This window comes from Dermacentor silvarum, chromosome 2 (genome assembly GCF_013339745.2).
Source record: "Dermacentor silvarum isolate Dsil-2018 chromosome 2, BIME_Dsil_1.4, whole genome shotgun sequence".
Lineage (NCBI taxonomy): Eukaryota > Metazoa > Arthropoda > Arachnida > Ixodida > Ixodidae > Dermacentor > Dermacentor silvarum.
Genome location: NC_051155.1, coordinates 79,653,353 through 79,673,006, shown reverse-complemented (window position 1 = coordinate 79,673,006; position 19,654 = coordinate 79,653,353). Strand labels below are relative to the sequence as shown.

The 19,654-nt window shown below is 46.3% G+C and overlaps 1 non-coding gene across 1 annotated transcript; it reads right to left on the bottom strand.

Moving 5' to 3' along the window:
- Positions 1–19,245: 19,245 nt before the first annotated feature.
- Positions 19,246–19,344, bottom strand: LOC119443253 (U6 spliceosomal RNA). The gene has a single exon (XR_005190216.1). It is a non-coding gene; the product is annotated as a U6 spliceosomal RNA (small nuclear RNA).
- Positions 19,345–19,654: the final 310 nt, after the last annotated feature.

The window sequence follows — 19,654 nt, the reverse complement described above, 5'->3', positions numbered from 1 at the left end:
GTTTATAAATATCGAAGCATTTTGAAGCACTGCCAACAACGAAATACGAAGTGGCGTCTGCCAAGGTGTAAACAAGTGATGCCAGTGAGCGCGCGCTGTCGCGCGTATTTGTGGATGCAAAACGCCATTCCTCGCTAGGCGCGGCAACCGCAAGGCGCGTAGACGCGAGCTTACGCGCGTCCGCAAGCGTACGTGTGGTCTGGGCTTAACACTCCTCCGTGTACCCGCGCTCTTGCTCGGGGCGGTGCCGCCGCCTACGAGCAGAAAAGAGAAGTACTGCATTATGACACTAACGCGCACCGACAGTGAACGCTTCGGTGGTCTCAGCACTACGACGCCTCGATGCCAGCATTCGAAGGGACGCTGGCATCAAGAAGCACTACCAACGCCACCTAGGTGGCGTTCACCGTACTCAGCACAGCGGAGCGTGGCCTCCGCAATTAGCTCTGAAAATGTTTCTGAAGTTGATCGCGGAGGCTGCAATTACGACGCGCTGTACGCGCTGATTTGACTCGGTGACGATTCAGTTACGTGCTTTGTCTTGCGCGTTGTATTAGTGTGTCAGTTACGTGCTTCGTCTTTCGCGTTGTGCTAGCGTGTGCAGCGTAGTGCAGCTTCCATATGCAAGACGGTTGCTCATGGTCATCGACGTTGGTAGTCGTGATGGAGGAGACGTGCCACCAGGCGTCAGCGTGGGTGCAGCAACGCCTAAGGGCGCTTTAGCCACAAAACACCAATAGACATTATATATCAATGTGCAATAAACATTACACTACTTCTGTGAAGACACGTTTCACTTTCGTGTTCTATACCGATTCCTATATAAGAGGGATCAACCACATTTTTGTTGATTATGCTTGTTCTCGATGTGTTTAGCACATTCATATGAAAGATAAAACACCCGTCGTGATCGCTCAGTCGCTATGGTGTTGGGCTGCTGAGCAAGAGGTCGCGGGATCGAATCTCGGCCACCGCGGCTGCATTTCGTTGGGGGCGAAATGCGAAAACACTCGTGTACTCAGATTTAGGTGCCCGTTAAAGAACCTCAGGTGGTCCAAATAGATTCCCTCACTATGGCGTGCCTCATAATCAGATCGTGGTTTTGGCACGTAAAACCTCATAATCTTTTTTTTATGAAAGATAAAAATTGTTTTGGGTATTTATATGTCTCGTCCTTAATGTTAGGTATACCATGTCGTGTTTTGTTTACAGCTGTCGTGTAACCCTAGTAAGCTTATCGCGAATTCAAATAGTCGAAGAAAGCGTGGTGTTTTGGAGCAAGGTCCACGTGTGAGATAGTTGTTTTCTTAAACGCAATTCAGCAACGGCTGATTGCGAGGGCCCAGGACGTGGCCCGAGCTCAAGGCATTCTTTAATGAGGACGCCTCTGCAAAGCTGCATTTACACAATAAAGATGTTTATTCTCTCTCTCTCTCGCATAACAGAGCTGTGCCGTGTGTCATCACCGTGTTCTCCCTTCTTTGGTATGTTTCTTCCACATGGTAATATTCCCATTCTGTGTTTTAAGGTTACGGTGAGCATGGAATTTCTCTTTAGTTCGCGCTGCAGGTAATGTTTCTTTTGCCGTTGTGTTCAGCTGATATAATTGCCACCTTTCTTCATCCGCTCACTTTGGCTATGTACGCATTCCTATAGTTGCGTTACCGAAGCAGGTAAAGGGATCAATAAGTCGATTTCTCACCTTATAGCGAACGTCAAAAGCATCATTTTCTTCATAAGAATATGTTAGTAGGATGCGTTTTCATTGTCCCGTTGGCTCTACTATGATACAGGCTTACTGCAGCTGCCTACGCTTTTCCGCGTAGCTTTTCAGGCTCAGCTTTTCAGCGAAAAAAACAACTAATACAAAGAATATAGGCATGGTGACATAATCAAAGAAACAAACTCACTTACGTAATACCGCGGAACACAATTATTGCGCACACGATAACTTGTTCGTCCTAAGAAAGAAGCGTTGAGATATTGTGCGTAGCAAAAACTTATTACAAATAAATATTCTCTTATACTACTGTCGGGTCAAGAATCGCTGGTTTTTGATGAAGTACAGAGGTCAAGACAGTTGTCTACAACGTGTTCCTGGCCGCCAGAGCAACTTGCAGGGCATTAAGAGGGTAGCCGGGCGAGAACTGTCATGACATTCCGCAAACGTACCCAGGAATTCTCACATCTAGCTGGTTTTGCACGACGTCTTATCGCTAATTTTGCTATAGCAATCCGTAGAATGCTGTTCGCGCGTTCCAGACATGTTCTTGACCTCCATAAAAAAAGAAAAAAACACGAGTATTGTCCCACCCTTTTTAACATACGCATATTCGGCTGAAGATTCAACGCCAATGAAGTTTTCTGTTTACCGAGATGATAGTTTCGAAGCTCAGCCGCAGTAAGGGACCAAGCCAATTGCTGACATTTTTGTAATTCGTACTCGCTCTTCGCTTTTAGTGTTTAAAGCTAGTCTATAGTACAGTTGGTAAGATATTTTGTGCCTTAAGTATCGTATTATAATTTTCCTTACAGAATCAGCTTATCCATGTCTGGATTACACTTTTCCTACCAATGGCCATGGTATTGCTATCAATTGGCGTGGGCAGTGAGGGAATAACTATGGTTTCAAGGAAACGCCTTCGACAACGCGCAGGAACCTTATTGCAGCAACACCGAGCTATGAAACTCAGTCTAAAACACTTCGCCGTTGTAGATATGAAGGACTAAACAAACGAATGCAAGTGGAGAAATTCACTAGGTGAGGTGAGAGGGGCCAGTGGTATCTAGAACTGAAGAGCGCGTGCTGTCTCAATGGAAGAACCCAGCAAAGGAAGTAACACATATATATAGAGAGAACGGTTCGCCATGTGCATATTTATACATAATTTAATCAGTTTATCAAAGTTCAGTAAAGGATGCATAAAAGAAATGCTGTCTGGCATTCTCATATTTTCTCGGGAGCAATGAAAACGTGTATTCAAGCCTCCCCTTATGTAATGAGTTCCGGCCTTTAATGTGAAAGAAATGAAATAAGAAGTATTGCCGCTTCCGTCACACCATTTTGCAAGCTTTGTGAGAAGCGACATTTTATTTATGTTTCGTAAAGCTCTTTCGTGTTTTTTGAGGGCGACTGGCCTGTCTAAACGGCTTTGACTTCGTGGTGTTCTCCATGCCCGCCACACTCTCTCAACTTTGTATTCTATTTCTATCCTCTAGCGTAGGGTAGCCAACCAGACGCCTTTCTGGTTAACATTCCTGCCTTGTTTTTTTCTTACCCCCACCTCCTAAAGGTCGACTCTACAGATAAGCGTGCCCCGGAATGACGCGGAAGACATTCAACCCTGATTTATGTAAAGACGCATTCGCAATTCTTTTTTTGAGGAAGAATTCCTTACACAGGCTGGTTACGACAGCCTACAATGCCTTATTTTCACATTTTGTTTGTCCCTATTCTGCTTGAGTGCTCATCGCCGCATAAAGATTCTTCAGGTATTTCGTCAAATCATTCCTTGAGTTGGAGACTAATAAAAAAACGTATTTTACGTGTTAGAGCTGTTATGGAGGACTAGATGTCCTGAAGGACTTTATGCCAGTCGTTCGTAAGGTTCGCGAATCGCATTCAATTTTTCCGCGAGAACAGCTCCACTGATTCCGCGATTGTGTGCATACGAAATTCAAAATTCTTTTTGTACCTTAGTCGCGCTCTTACCGCTGGTTAATTTGCATCCTTTAGCCAGCCAGCAACGAGTCACGACACTAATCGGATGCCTCGGTGAGCTCACAAATCGGATTATTCTGCTCGCCTCGCGAGTAATCCGATTTTTGAGGTAAGCGGGAAGGTATCACCGCAACCCACCACTTTCTCCCAACGAGTATTTTTGAAACGAAGGCGCCTTGCATCTCATGTGATCGCTGCTACTAATCATCCTTGCTTTACCTGTGCACTCTGAATAAAATTCGGAACTGTAGATTCCTGCCTGCGTTATGTTGTTACACAAAGTGAACCTGGCGTTATTTTTAGTAGAAAGAGGACAGTCAAGAAAGGCCAGCGAAAAAAAATGGGAGGACGCTTAAGCTTCACTTTTAAGAGTGGAACGCGATAGCATTCAAAGATCCCAGACTGCTACTCATGGTTCCCGACGACTGCAGCTTATGCAACCGTAATGGTTACTGGCAAACACTGGCGGCGAACGCTATGCACGTAGGCGAGCTTTCTGGTGGAAACGCGGCCTCTTGCGTGGGTTGATCGCGGAGATAGTGCACAACCGCGCCAAAGAAATTACATCATTGTCAGGTTTCCGTATTTGTTTCACGTTTTATAATTTCAGCCTGAGAAGATTTACCGTAAAAGGCATGCACTGTGGGTGTTTTGTTTCATGGCATTTGTTTGCGGAGTGCCATTCTCAAAATTCCGAGGAATAGCTTTGCAAAGAATGCAAGACAAGGTATGAGCAACATTAATGATAGAATGGTGTGGCATACCTAAACGTGGTTGGGGATGATTTTCTCGGCAACGGGCGCCAATGCCGACGCCGATGCCGACACCGACGCCGGAATTTCTTAGACATGGGGCCCTAAACGCTATCGGGTTAAAAATGTTTTCATTAGAATTGCCGGAGGTAATACTGTAATTGTAGCGTTGGGCTGAAGAAACAAAACATATACAATGCGCCATCCTCCCTCAGATATTCATAATTCCTTCTCTTTTTAGTTCTCGGCACACCTAAAGCTACTATTAAAACCACCAATAACATTGCCTTTAAATTTTTCTTTATTTTCAGTGAATCTGATCTCGATGACAGTGATCGTTCTACCAGGACGGCGGCCTACATTTGGCGCGGTGTGTAAAATGCTTTTTTTTTTCACCCTGGAGCGCCAGCAGACGTAATATACTGCAACACTGGCAATTGATGCACACAAAAAGAACTTTGCGAACGTCTTGTTCATAACTTGCTGCTCCTTTATTTATCAAATACAAATAAAGTGCCTTGTTTAGTTCACCGTGGAAATCTCTGGGACACCTACTACGTGCTTCGTGAAACGCATGGAGATACAGAGAAAATGCGTATTCAGTAATAATTTGCGACAATGATAAATATAGCCCAAGTATGTTAAAGTTTCGCCACACATTTCGAAAGTTGTCGCAGTTTCACCTGAAAGGCGAAGCATAAATTGCGATAGCAAATTTGTAGAGAGCTATACGGAGTAATGATATTAGCTTTATCAGCTGTATAAACTTGGACATGCAGCAGCACCGGCAACACGCAGAACTGTTGTCGACGCCGTCGGCGTTTTGCGCGCGTTCGCTCAAAATGCGTGCGGCGTTGGTGACTGTTGCCGGAGCCTCTGATATAAATAGGCACTTGGTGCCGCAGCTAAACGCCGCCTCCCTTCCCTCCCCCCCCCCTCCCCCACGGCCTCTCGCGCGTCGGAAGAAGGCGCGTTTGCTCTACATATATGGTGATTGTAAAGGAGGAAAGAGACGCCTACTTCTGCAGCCCTTAAGCGAGCACGGCGCAGAACGCGCGTTTGTTCTCCGCCGTGCGTTCACTCCCCGTGAAAGCGCGCGCCCCTCGCGCCCTTTCACTCGCACATACAACGTTCGGCGCGCGGCGACGATTTCATCTTCACTGACGTCATACGGAACCTCACGGCGACGGCGACGCTGACGGCAGAAATCTGCTTTTGAGTGTCCATATAATTGCTATCGCAATAAAAAACACACCCCCAATTGCGCCAAATGTCATCGCCGTGTGACGTGCAGTTCTCTCGGGACCCTGGAAAACATAGCTGACAACGATTGCATGCGGCTCTGGAGCACCTTCTTAAAACATTTTTTCTAATGGCTGTAAACAGCTGAAATTTTTGCTACTTTGCCGGCGCATCAAACATAAAGCGGCCCTTAATCTCTAAAAATGTCAGCTTTGTGTACGCTGTACGTAGTCGCGTCGACAAAGAAAAATTTTGTCTCCACCCGCACCTCCCCAACCTCAACGAGGTTACCCACTCCCTAGTCTGACACGGTACAATGATATAGTGAAATCCTTCTACTTAGAGCGTAAGACTTTCCCCGGCCCGCAGAGCAAGCTATCTCGAGCGCAGGCTACAACTTTCCGCCTGCTACAAACCAACATTTACCCCTCGTTACACCTTTACAACAAGATTTACCCAGACATTTACCCCAATCCCACGTGCCATATCTGGGAGACACAGCCAGCCACTCTTGCACACATGCTTTGGGAATGTACACAACCTAACCCCACGACCCTCTCGTCGAGATGGCACCCTGCCCTGCGTAGCTCCAACCTCGACGACCAACTTTGGGCGACCCAGCAAGCCTGAGGCGCCGAAGAGGCAACACCACGACGTACCCACGTGCGAGGCCTAGACCCAGCCACCACCTCTTGCTGATTTTAATAAAGTTTATTCAATCAGTCAGTCAAAGCTAGTGTAATTTTGAGTTTCCGCATAACAAAATTATGATTTTAATATGTTCAAATTGGTGGTACTTGTCGTACTTTACAAATTTTGTGACACACTTAACTTTGAGAAATTGAATTAGTTCAACAACGCACTTGCGCCAGGTGTATGGTCTACTAGAATAAGATGATAGGCTGCACTCCGGCACACCTGCTTGCGCGCGTGACGGACGTGGACGTGTGCACACGATGTATCTGTCCTTAATGAGTGGGCACGCTGTACGTTGCATTGATCGTGCAGAGTGTGCTGCGACCATAATCGACATCAGGCCCAAACTGTTATAAAATTAAAATGACGTTAACTTTGTGAACGCCGGTTGCGCCCAAGCATATGGACGCCGCGAACGTGCACCGTAGCGTCGAAGCACCAACAGAAAGGGCGCGAACGAGTCATGGGCGCTACATTGATCTCGACGGCGCGACGCCTTGTGGTGGTGGCGCTTGAGTAACGTCGGTAACAGCTTCGCTGTACGACCACATTCACAAGGTGAAATGGAGTTGGATTTTTTTTCTTCCCTTCTTTTCCAAATGGTGTTACGCATGTAGTGCTTCTTTCTTTGGAATTTTCTTTAATAAATACATGCAGCTTTAAGCTCAGCCTTCATCCTGGCCCCCTGTATTTCTTTTTTTTTAACACGAAAGTGTTTTATGCCGGGGTCCACCAAGACTTCACTGACGTATTTCCGTCACGGAAATACGTCATAGAACATAATACAAAGAAAGAAACCAGAAGAAAAAGTTCCACAAACATGCAAAATTTGGAAATCGAACCCACGACCTCTCGGTCCGCGACGATAGATCGCCGAGCGTTTAACCCATTGCGCCACAAACGCATTTGCAGAGAGCTACACAGACGCGCCTTATATATCTAAAGCCCAGACCACACGTACGCTTGCAAACGCGCGCGAGCTCGCGTCCGCGCGCCCACGCATGCGCAGACGGTGCGGCACGGCTCGTACGCGTCGAAACGCGGCGCGATCTCGCTGATCAGCTCCTCTCAGTTATCGCGCGCCTGGGCTGCCTCGCGTCGGCGCGCCTGGCTACGCAGCGACGGCGCGGTACATTCAACTCTCAGTTAAGCAGAATTATACCATGCAAGAAAGTGCTTCTTCTTCACTTTTTGGGCTGATCTAACAGCTCCAAAAAGATAAAAATTACGTTTATAAATATCGAAGCATTTTGAAGCACTGCCAACAACGAAATACGAAGTGGCGTCTGCCAAGGTGTAAACAAGTGATGCCAGTGAGCGCGCGCTGTCGCGCGTATTTGTGGATGCAAAACGCCATTCCTCGCTAGGCGCGGCAACCGCAAGGCGCGTAGACGCGAGCTTACGCGCGTCCGCAAGCGTACGTGTGGTCTGGGCTTAACACTCCTCCGTGTACCCGCGCTCTTGCTCGGGGCGGTGCCGCCGCCTACGAGCAGAAAAGAGAAGTACTGCATTATGACACTAACGCGCACCGACAGTGAACGCTTCGGTGGTCTCAGCACTACGACGCCTCGATGCCAGCATTCGAAGGGACGCTGGCATCAAGAAGCACTACCAACGCCACCTAGGTGGCGTTCACCGTACTCAGCACAGCGGAGCGTGGCCTCCGCAATTAGCTCTGAAAATGTTTCTGAAGTTGATCGCGGAGGCTGCAATTACGACGCGCTGTACGCGCTGATTTGACTCGGTGACGATTCAGTTACGTGCTTTGTCTTGCGCGTTGTATTAGTGTGTCAGTTACGTGCTTCGTCTTTCGCGTTGTGCTAGCGTGTGCAGCGTAGTGCAGCTTCCATATGCAAGACGGTTGCTCATGGTCATCGACGTTGGTAGTCGTGATGGAGGAGACGTGCCACCAGGCGTCAGCGTGGGTGCATCAACGCCTAAGGGCGCTTTAGCCACAAAACACCAATAGACATTATATATCAATGTGCAATAAACATTACACTACTTCTGTGAAGACACGTTTCACTTTCGTGTTCTATACCGATTCCTATATAAGAGGGATCAACCACATTTTTTTTGCGTACGCGTCTTTTACGATGGTTTTTCTGTTCACTAACAAGTATGTACCCACTCACCCACAAAGAAACTCTGCAGAACTTCAGACACTCAGTGTTACGATTCCTCAGCCCCGACGTGTGGTTTGGGGTTGTTTTTTACAGCAAAAGCTGTATATGGCTAGGCGAAACGAAAAACCGTTCGTCCCTAGTTTCTCTAAACGTCTCCATTGGTTGCGCCGTCAGTTACGTGATTCTCTACGTCGCATTCAAGCGCGCGCGCCATTGGCCGCGCCGTTAGTGACGTCGTTCTCTGCGTTGTACCTGCTCTGCCCGCAACACCGGCTCCTCGGCGCGCCGTTGCCGCATGCGTTCGATATCTCGAGTTAGCTCGGCGCACTGGGGCCGTGTTCTGTAACGCTTCGGTTTTCGAAGAATTCGGTTCGGTGATGGCGTCGCATTGTGGCGGCCCGTTGACGTACTGAAAACGTGTGGAAGGACACAGGCCAATCGGCGCGCAGGTTTTGTGTGTGTGTGTGTCGAAGTGAACGTCACAAACCGAGTGAGAATATAGAAAATTACGAACGCTTCTTGGTAAATAAAAAATAATGTGTTGATGGTATTGGTGGGGTTTGTATTTTTCATTATGAAACGTGTGTGAGTTGTACTGGCGGTGAGTGACTTAGCGAATTATGTTTACTTCGGTTGACTCATTTATGCCACTAGGTGGGACGTCGTACGCTAATTTAGCGTTCCACTGCTCCCAGAAGTTCCTCGCACAGGCCGAACATTGTCTCTTTTGAGAGTCTGAATTGTCGCCTGAATTCCTAGTCTGTCATCTTAAAGGCGTCTATCGATGTCGAGGTAGTCGTTGTCTCTCACAGAGGCTCGCTAATAGTACGAGAACAGGCGCCAAAGGCACCGCACGTGTCGCCATTTTGCTCTGAGTGCCGCGATCTCGCCCATGCACTCGGCACGCACAGGCTCTCGAGACGGCACGTCGCGCTTCGGTTCAGACCGAAGCAGCGCGCGCGGCTTCGCTTCGTAGCAGAAGACAAATTCGGTTTCTGCGTGATTGACATGTGCGTGACGTCATCAAAAAATTCGTTCGCACCCTGAGGCGATGGCCTCACCCAGGCGGCGTCCAATCGCTGCTCGCGAACCTAATTCATCGAAAACCGATCTGTAACGCTTAACGAACGTATTCTGTAACGCTGTAACGAAGTGGAACGCCCGCCATTGGCGCTTGCGTTCCACTTCGCGATTTCAACGTGCACGTTTCGTCGTAGCCGAATCCAAAGTGCTGCTCGGGAAACTCCCGCCGAAAGCGGGCGTTGGCCCCGGCGAACGCGTTCCTGCCATTGCCACGTTGACGCTGCTCTGCCCACAACGCCTCCTCCTCTGCTCGCCGTTGTCGCATGCGTTCGATATTTCGAGTTAGCTCGGCGTCGTCGTTAGCAGCATTCGCCCGCCATTGGCGCTTGCGTTCCACTAGAAACAGAAATATGTAACCAATAATTGAGAAACGCTTCAATACAGCGTCGGGATTAACCCACTGCTAAACACCGGGGACGCACGTTTCAGCTTCGCTGCTTAACAACCTGTACGGAGTGCTTGGGCAGCGTTTTTTTTATTATAGGAATACATAGTATATGAATAGTGTACTGATTATTGTTAACTTCGAAATGGGACTAACTGCGTGTTAGCGGCTTGCATGCAACCTAATTGCAAAAAAATGTGGTTGATCCCTCTTATATAGGAATCGGTATAGAACACGAAAGTGAAACGTGTCTTCACAGAAGTAGTGTAATGTTTATTGCACATTGATATATAATGTCTATTGGTGTTTTGTGGCTAAAGCGCCCTTAGGCGTTGATGCACCCACGCTGACGCCTGGTGGCACGTCTCCTCCATCACGACTACCAACGTCGATGACCATGAGCAACCGTCTTGCATATGGAAGCTGCACTACGCTGCACACGCTAGCACAACGCGAAAGACGAAGCACGTAACTGACACACTAATACAACGCGCAAGACAAAGCACGTAACTGAATCGTCACCGAGTCAAATCAGCGCGTACAGCGCGTCGTAATTGCAGCCTCCGCGATCAACTTCAGAAACATTTTCAGAGCTAATTGCGGAGGCCACGCTCCGCTGTGCTGAGTACGGTGAACGCCACCTAGGTGGCGTTGGTAGTGCTTCTTGATGCCAGCGTCCCTTCGAATGCTGGCATCGAGGCGTCGTAGTGCTGAGACCACCGAAGCGTTCACTGTCGGTGCGCGTTAGTGTCATAATGCAGTACTTCTCTTTTCTGCTCGTAGGCGGCGGCACCGCCCCGAGCAAGAGCGCGGGTACACGGAGGAGTGTTAAGCCCAGACCACACGTACGCTTGCGGACGCGCGTAAGCTCGCGTCTACGCGCCTTGCGGTTGCCGCGCCTAGCGAGGAATGGCGTTTTGCATCCACAAATACGCGCGACAGCGCGCGCTCACTGGCATCACTTGTTTACACCTTGGCAGACGCCACTTCGTATTTCGTTGTTGGCAGTGCTTCAAAATGCTTCGATATTTATAAACGTAATTTTTATCTTTTTGGAGCTGTTAGATCAGCCCAAAAAGTGAAGAAGAAGCACTTTCTTGCATGGTATAATTCTGCTTAACTGAGAGTTGAATGTACCGCGCCGTCGCTGCGTAGCCAGGCGCGCCGACGCGAGGCAGCCCAGGCGCGCGATAACTGAGAGGAGCTGATCAGCGAGATCGCGCCGCGTTTCGACGCGTACGAGCCGTGCCGCACCGTCTGCGCATGCGTGGGCGCGCGGACGCGAGCTCGCGCGCGTTTGCAAGCGTACGTGTGGTCTGGGCTTTAGATATATAAGGCGCGTCTGTGTAGCTCTCTGCAAATGCGTTTGTGGCGCAATGGGTTAAACGCTCGGCGATCTATCGTCGCGGACCGAGAGGTCGTGGGTTCGATTTCCAAATTTTGCATGTTTGTGGAACTTTTTCTTCTGGTTTCTTTCTTTGTATTATGTTCTATGACGTATTTCCGTGACGGAAATACGTCAGTGAAGTCTTGGTGGACCCCGGCATAAAACACTTTCGTGTTAAAATGTGAAGCTTTCTGTATATGCCGACATACTTATTTAAGTTATGTCGTTGTTATTCATTGTTTCGTGTAGGTAACTGAGACTCCACAATACCATTAATCTATGTTTATATGAACATGTTCACTGTGTAGAATAATGCTGCAAACACGCTTGGTCACTTCTAAGAAAACTTTAACTATGCCACTACTTGTCTACATTAGCCATTCACAAAACTCGTGACATGCTCGAAATTGGAATACCCATCATCCATTCGATCCACTCACGCGCGTTCTCACTCTTGCTCTTGTAACTATTTAGATTATTAAAAAAGGTTAGTTTTATTTCATTCTCTTCAATAAGCTAACGTTGCATCGATGGATACTCGTCCCTAGAAAGCGTGACTTTACGAATGTGTTTTTCCCTTTTCCTTTAGGGTGGAGGGAGGGCAGGTGGATAACACAACACAGGTGTGTATGTTTCTAAATTTTTCATCCGGCTACTTAGTGCGCATTTGTATTCGTTTCTGAAGACTTTCATGTCTTGGCCTGAGGTGTACAAAGTTTATCGTATTCGTGTCTTGCTTCGGCTTACCGCAAATTTAGTTAGGACTGACTTCATTCCCCTAAAGTTAACCCAGAGTAAAACTTGCTGATATTCAAGAACTTCTTTTCAGAAAGAGCGTTGAATAAAGAGCTATACATAAACAATTGAATTGTTTTATAATTATGCCTCAATTTAACAACACAGAGATAATTCTGGATATTTATGAATTCGTTTGAGCAATTTCAATTCCATTTTATTTTATGGGCACAAAGTGCAACTTAAGATCAAAAAACAGAAATTAATCTTAAAGACAATCGAGAACACGTCTACGCACTCCCGTGTTGAAGTTGAAGGAATGTAGCGTTAAAATATTGCTGAAGGTCGCACCTGAGGGCATCATTATAGTGTTAGGAAGCAAACGGTTTGTTGTTGAGTATGCTTCCCCGGGGTCACTTACGTGGCTGTTTGGGCGAGTTGGTAAAACATGAATAAATTCATGCGGGAATTCACACCGATAATATGTCTTTACTTTTCTCACTAAGCAAAGCCATCCTATACAACCCAAACAGGTGCCGGAATAGCCGCCACCCAAACGGCTACTTCTAGGTCATCTGGCAAAATAGGTATACAGCGTGCACGATGCCGGCATGGATATGTGATTCCTCCCGACACTGTTCCTGAACGATGTCCTATATCACTTTCGTAACCGACCACCGGGTCCTGGCTATGAATCATTTTCCACGCAATCTGGCCTCAGTGTCGAGCTTATGCACTTCTCGGCTTCAGCATTTCATCTAGCTCTCTCGAGCGCCCACGCATCGGTAATCAATTTTTCTTTGGCATTCTCTTCTTCTTTTGTATATTGCAGCTCTCTCAGACACCTGTACCTATCGACATTGGTCGGGTCTGCACGCATAGTTTTAATGCGTTAACGGGTCTTAGATCAACCGCGGTGCGACGCGACAGAAACAGTGAGGCGCGAAAAGCAGCGCGTATATCTGACACATCATTGCAGACCGACCAGGTGCCGCGGTTGTTAGGTGCCCGGGCACGAATATATTGGATTCCTCATAAATTAGCTCCCACTCCCATGTGAAGACATTGACTGGCGGGTGAAATATTGTCCACGTGCTCCCTATGCCTTGTGTAGAAACTGTGGAGAGCTGGTGTCGATGTCAGATCAGCATGTACTTTAGGCAGATTTATTAATTACCATTTTCTTATTGTGAGGATGTGAGGAGTGTTGAGAAAGACGATGCCACTTCAATCATGAAAATATGCTTGAGGCAGGCCATGTTTGAGTTTGAGAGAACGTTGAGTTATTTTGAAGATGAGTACTACATTCGTTTAATTTTGGTTCTCGCAACGAAAACACACGCGGACATTTTGTCGCTATGAGGCAATATTTTCGGTTGCAGACAGCAAAATTTGTGTGCGTTTGACAGCCATGAATTTTTCTTTAGACGATATTTTTTTCTGCTGCTAGCCTGCATTTTTTCGTGCAGAGGAATAGTCGATGAAATTAGCGTTAGTGAGCCCACCTCTAGGAAACACTGCAAGTAGTGATTAGTCCACGGGTAACATGTGTGCCAGGTTGGTGCTCGAAGATCATTTGCGAAAAGAATGGCTTCTCACGAGGCGGCTAGTGCAGACTTGTATATCCAGGGATGCAACTTCCCTGTAAAGCATTTTACGTTGCATCCACTTAGCCTGTACGATTCGGGTACTGTTCACTCGTCTACGAGAAATACCCCGCAATATCTTCTGGCGTCCATTATTACAGAGAAAAGCATTAGAGTAATGATATTTGCGGTTACTTCAAGTACTTACAATCAAAAGACCAACTGCTTGAGCTTACAACGACTTGTTTTTCGTTAAGGAGAGGAAAATGACGACACCACCTGCACCGTCCTGCAGGTTCTTCGGACCTTCCTTTCCAATTTTTATATAGCCTAAAGCTTAGAACCACATGGTAAGAATCCTTCGAAGTTTCACATTGTATGGGAACAGTGGGAACAGGGTAGGGCCTATACCTCCCATGTAGTTTAGCCTATGTTTGTGACCCTTTTTCTCGCGATCGGCTAGGCTAAAAATACTCATTGTGGTACCGTTGGATACCACTCTTTGTGTTCCTTTTAGGGAACTAGAATTATTGTTATATATAGCTTAGTTATTTTTTACTTGTGTTTTTAGTGTATGCCCCCAATTTTCAAGCCAAAATGGGCACTAAGAAGCTTGTCAAACAAAATTACCTGCATTAATTTGCGTTATTCTAGTTCAGTAGACTCTACCTTAGGTGCTCTTGGTACTGGCAAAAAATAATGTTCCTATCTCTTGTGGTTTCAGAAAAAAAGGGTCAAACGTCGGAAAAAAGAATGTTTTGAGATAATCGGCCTCAAAGTGAAAAAAAAAGCGTTTTATTACAAACTTCCACTCTGGAAACACATACTGATGTATCAATTCAGTAGCCACCAGCCAGATAGTCATTCCACGGTCGTTATTCCTTTTCTTTGCCTGCTGCCTTGCTTTCCGGGCTTCTTTTGTGACTAGCTGTGTAGCCCTGTATGCAAAGTACAGTGCACCGTAAGGCGTACACAATCCTCACATTGACTTCATAGAGGCCCGAAGATGTCCGTTTTGAAGTCTCAAATCGGTGTGCCGAACAACACTTTTCACAAGTGAGAGAGTAGGTGCAGGCGACGCCAGCTCTTCGACCTGCGTTCTCAACGAGCTCCAAAGCCCCACCGCACAACTTACACACAGCTTTCGGCAATGGCACAGGATAGGAGGTCGACATCAATTAGGGTATAGCAGTGGCCATTAACACTTCCGTTCAGCTTCTCCATGCATGCAGCTGAGTGCGACAGTTTGGAAGAGGACGTAGATGCTGCGCTCGGCGTCAGAGAGCGTCGCGGGGACTCGGCGGCATGCGGAAGCGACTTCTGCCGATTACCGTGATGATGATGAGAATTCTTTATCATGGCTCGCACCCACTGAGGGGGATAGGCTAAGAATCAGGCGGCAGTAGGTAGCTAAAAAATTATTTTTGACAATGAGAAACGAATAGTAAAAGAAAGCAAAAACAAAAACAAAGAAAATTTGGTAGAACTAGACTAGTGTGCCAACGAGCTGTCAGACTAACTCAAGGGTGAATTTTAAATGAGGTTACAATCAAGGTCAGAATAAATACAATGTTACTAACGAATTTGAAGAAACAAATTTCAGTGAAATGAATACTGATCTGATAGGTAGAATAATGTTACAATAATTAGCAGGGTAATCGTCTTCTTTCAGTTAAAAACTCAAACACTGCGCAACAAACGTCTCTGTGACAATAGCCGAGGGTGGAGGCCCCAAATGATAACAATACTGGTGTATTTAATCTTAATCCAAGTTTGCAGAGTGGAGCTTCGAGTAATATCTTTCTCTGGTTTTAATAACGTCGGCATGATAAAAAGTAGTGGTTTATTGTTTCAATTTCCTTAAAATTTTGGCATAGAGGGGACATCGTCTGACCAGCTCTATGTAAATAGAAATTCAATTCCGAGATGTTACAGCGTAATTTGGAGTATGTAACTTCCAACTGCCGAGAAGGATACCACAGATAATTCCAGCCAAACCACGATGCTGAAAGTCTGCAGCTGGGATCAGCGATAATTTGCTTAAGTCATTTCCTAGGCAAAACGTTCTGAATCTCGATGCAGTAACGTAAGCTGTATTCGGACCGTGAAAGCGACGCCTTTGAAATAACTTTTTCGTCTTCGTCATTGGAATAACGTTCGAAGTACAGTCTCAAAGTAAACAATAAGTTACCTTGTTCATGGAAGCAAGCTGAAGCAGCAGCAAAACAACACGACGGTAGCAAAAGAAAGCGCGTCTCGAGTGATACCGGCAGCGTCTAAGGATTTATTTGGCTAAAAAACAAACCAGCTTATCGCTGTTGCCAGACAAACAGTAGCCATTGTGCTAAATCTAGAGAAAAGCTACGTTTTTTTAGATTTTTTTTAACGAATGAGCGGTACCTATCACGTAAAGCTGTAAAAAGGGGCGTGGTCAGGGACACCCTAGGTTTCGGAAAAGGCCATTTTCCTGGCGAATAAATTGCGCACATGCTACAGACACAGTCAGAATTGTTCAGGAAAGACTGGAAATTGCAAATATCCAAAAAGCAGAAAATCGAATTTTTTTTTTTCAAATTTTGCCCTACCCTGTTCCCTTAAGGTTGACCGCAGAATGAAGAGGTCCTTTATGATTATCGTGAGTTAGCATAGTGAATATCACAATTCTAGCAGACATTGTGATAGCAGACGTTATTCGCGGCTCTTTGCTAAAAATTTACACAGGTTCTATCACTTGTGCAATGATGTCATTTATAGCCACATGGTATGACACCTACTTAATTAAGCATATTCGTTGTTCTATTTCACCTTAGAAACGCAATATAGCCGTTTCTGATGAGAAATTCGTAAGCTTCCTGAAATGTACTGTTAAGCGATACCAGCTGCAGTGTCTGCGAACAGGAGGAATAAAACAAAACAAAAAGAGTCTGATCTCTTACCAACTAAATTACCGCGGCCACTTTTTGTGTCCATTCATCCCTTAACTAGTATGCCACATTTGTGAGCAATGTTCTCGTCGCCATAGAAAAAGAACATTTCATTGGGAGACGGTAATCAATAAATTGATTCCGCGGCATCCCGCTCCAAGTGATCGCAGAGCAACAAGGGAGAACTGCGTCTTTATGATCATTCGGTCACGGCTGCACTCTTTGTTGAATGTTTTCCTTTCTTTAGACACCCGGGCCTTCGCGAGTGGCAGTCTTTTTTGTCAGTGAAATTACCCGTGAAAAGTCGCCGAGTTAAGCCGACTCCTGTCCACATATCCTTGCAAATGTATATGCTTTTTTTTCTATTTGCAGATGAAGATACATCGTGTTTCATGCTTTCAGCATAGTGCGAGTCATCTCGAATGCTCTGCGCAGCGGTGCGCTAAGAGAACGTTTCGTTCCGTTTCGGAAGTCGGCATCTCAGCTACCATGAGCCCGGCTGAGCACAATGCAAGCGCTCTCTCTTTAAAGTGGAATGAAAGCAAAGAGGTTGCGCAAAGGAGCGAACGTGAATAGCGTTGGGTGCTGCGAGAAAATACTTTGCGGGTGGGCCTGCGACGCAATGTGCGGCTCACCCGCATGTCACGCATTCCGAGTGACATGGAGCTACTTTAAGTCAAAACCTTCTTCGAACTATTCTTTCGAATATTTTCAGGGCCCAAGTTTTAGTTGAGCACTTTTTTTTTCATTCAGAGCTACTTTCCATCCAACACACATCTGAGGAGCTGCATGGGCAGCATCGTGGAAAGAATCGCGCACTAAGAGCTTTTGTGGTCGCAGAAAGGAACGGAGTGTGTCGTATGTTTATAGAGTAAAAGCCGCCCCAAATGCAGTTGCCTTATTGCGTTGGCAGCGCGCACGCGCGAATGTCCTTTTAGTGCGGAGCTTGCGGAGAAGGGACAGTGGCCACCGAAGGCAAAGTGCAACGACAGGAATTGGGCCCGAGAATTTAGTTTTGATGTTGTCGCGCGGTTCCCTGGAGAGCTTCAAGAAGAGTACTTAAACTGCCATAACTTTTTGGCGCACCACAAGCTCTTCGATGTATTTGTTTCGTTTCCTACCACTTATATGTCACTACCCGAAACAATAAGTGGCCCTTTTAAGGGGGAAATTGTGTCAAGACCAGGATGTCGAACCCGAACCCAAACCGAAAACCATACCCGGACCGGAATTCTAGTTGGTATCGATACGCAACCACAACCCATATTTTTGAACTTACTTCAACCCGAACCAAACTTGAACAGAAAAAATAACATTTAATGGTTCGTAAGGAAAGGGTTCCAGCATATAGGGTGCCATACGAGTGCTGAATAGATAAGCAGTTCATTGATATGGTTACTTTTTCTTTGACGCACCCCACGAGCCGATCTTTGCGTCTCACGAGTTACGTAATCTGAGGGATTCGGCATAGACCATATTTGTGGCCAACTAGGCAACTGGCCAACTAGGCAGAGACGCTTGTGCTTCTGAACTCGGCTATGCCAGTGGCGTTCCGCCGCTAAAGCGTTGTTTCAGGGGACCCGCAGAATGGTTGATTCTGTTGAAGCTTCCAAATCGGCCATTAGACCAGCTCGTTACTATTACCAAATTAACTGTAAAACGCACACGCCAGAGAGCGCGGAGAGCAGAAAAGACGGTTACCTGGAAAACGCAAAATAGGAAAACTAGCTAGCTCATCAGCGTGGCTTATTGTATCAATAGCACTGCGGTCGCTAAGAAAACCGTCACGTTCTCTGAGCGCGGTAACGACGACTCTGAACGGCACGGGAAATTCGCGTTCTTGCATGCCATGATTTGACGCGCGTTTGTCACCGCCAAGCAGATTTCTGCCAATCATTCGTTGGCCACAATATCCGTGATTCGGACTTTTTGCCCGTGTTTAGGTAGTGCAAGATTCTGCGCTCTCGCTTGGATTAATTTTAAAATGTTGGAAACTGAGCACAATATCACTTGCGGGCTTCTTTCTCTGCTACAGTGTAGAAGTTTGGAGTTGTAATTTTTGTAATACCACACGAATCCACGCTAAATACTATGCCACATTTCGCTCACCACCAGTACCAGCAGCAGTTACTTGAAAGAAAAGAAAGATCCACTGACCATGTTGCTTTCAAGGCGTGGAAGCTAAGTCCCGTCCTACATAGACATTAGCCCCTGTATACACGTCATTTTCACCGTATCTGCGCATTCCGTTCGTAAACTGCACATTTTTGTAAAAAAATAAACGACTTTACAAATCCTTATCAATGTGCCTCGACTGCTTACTGATACCTGATTTTCGAAAACGCCACCCCTAAAATCGCGGCAATGGTGCCAACGGGGAAATTTTAATACAAACGACGCAATTCGTTCTCTGAACAAATGTGCAAATAAAAAAAAAAAGACCCCGCGGCCGCTGTTGGCGTTGTCAGCATCTCAACGTCCAGATCTGCGCTGCATTCTGAAGCCCAATGTCTGTGCGGTTGGTTTGATCTGGATGTCACAGCTGGGAACTAGCTGTACTGCGTATCTACGCTTGTCGCAGTTTGCATCATAATTGGTATTATACTGTTCCAATTTTGGAAGTACGATTTTGCGTGTCATCCTTGCGCAGGGGCCATGCTAATCTTCTCTGTATCGTTCCAATTTTAGTATATGTACTTTGGAAGACGGTTATATCTGCGAAGTGTTCTGCCCTTCGAAATGCTCAGGTGTTCATTTAGGGATCATGTCACTTTCAACGTTTTTTATGTAGAATTCAGGCCGAATTCTAGTTTGCTTACCGACGAAAACGTGTAGAGCGTTCCGCACAACACCAGGATTCTATATGTGAAATGCAGTGAAAGCAATTGTTTATATGGTGTACCTTTCTATGTATTCTATACTGGGTGCCCCTACTAACGTTAGGCCAAACTCTTAAAAATAAAACATAGAATTTGCGAGAGTGCAACCAATGCTATTCTGTCAGCAGTGACGTACCG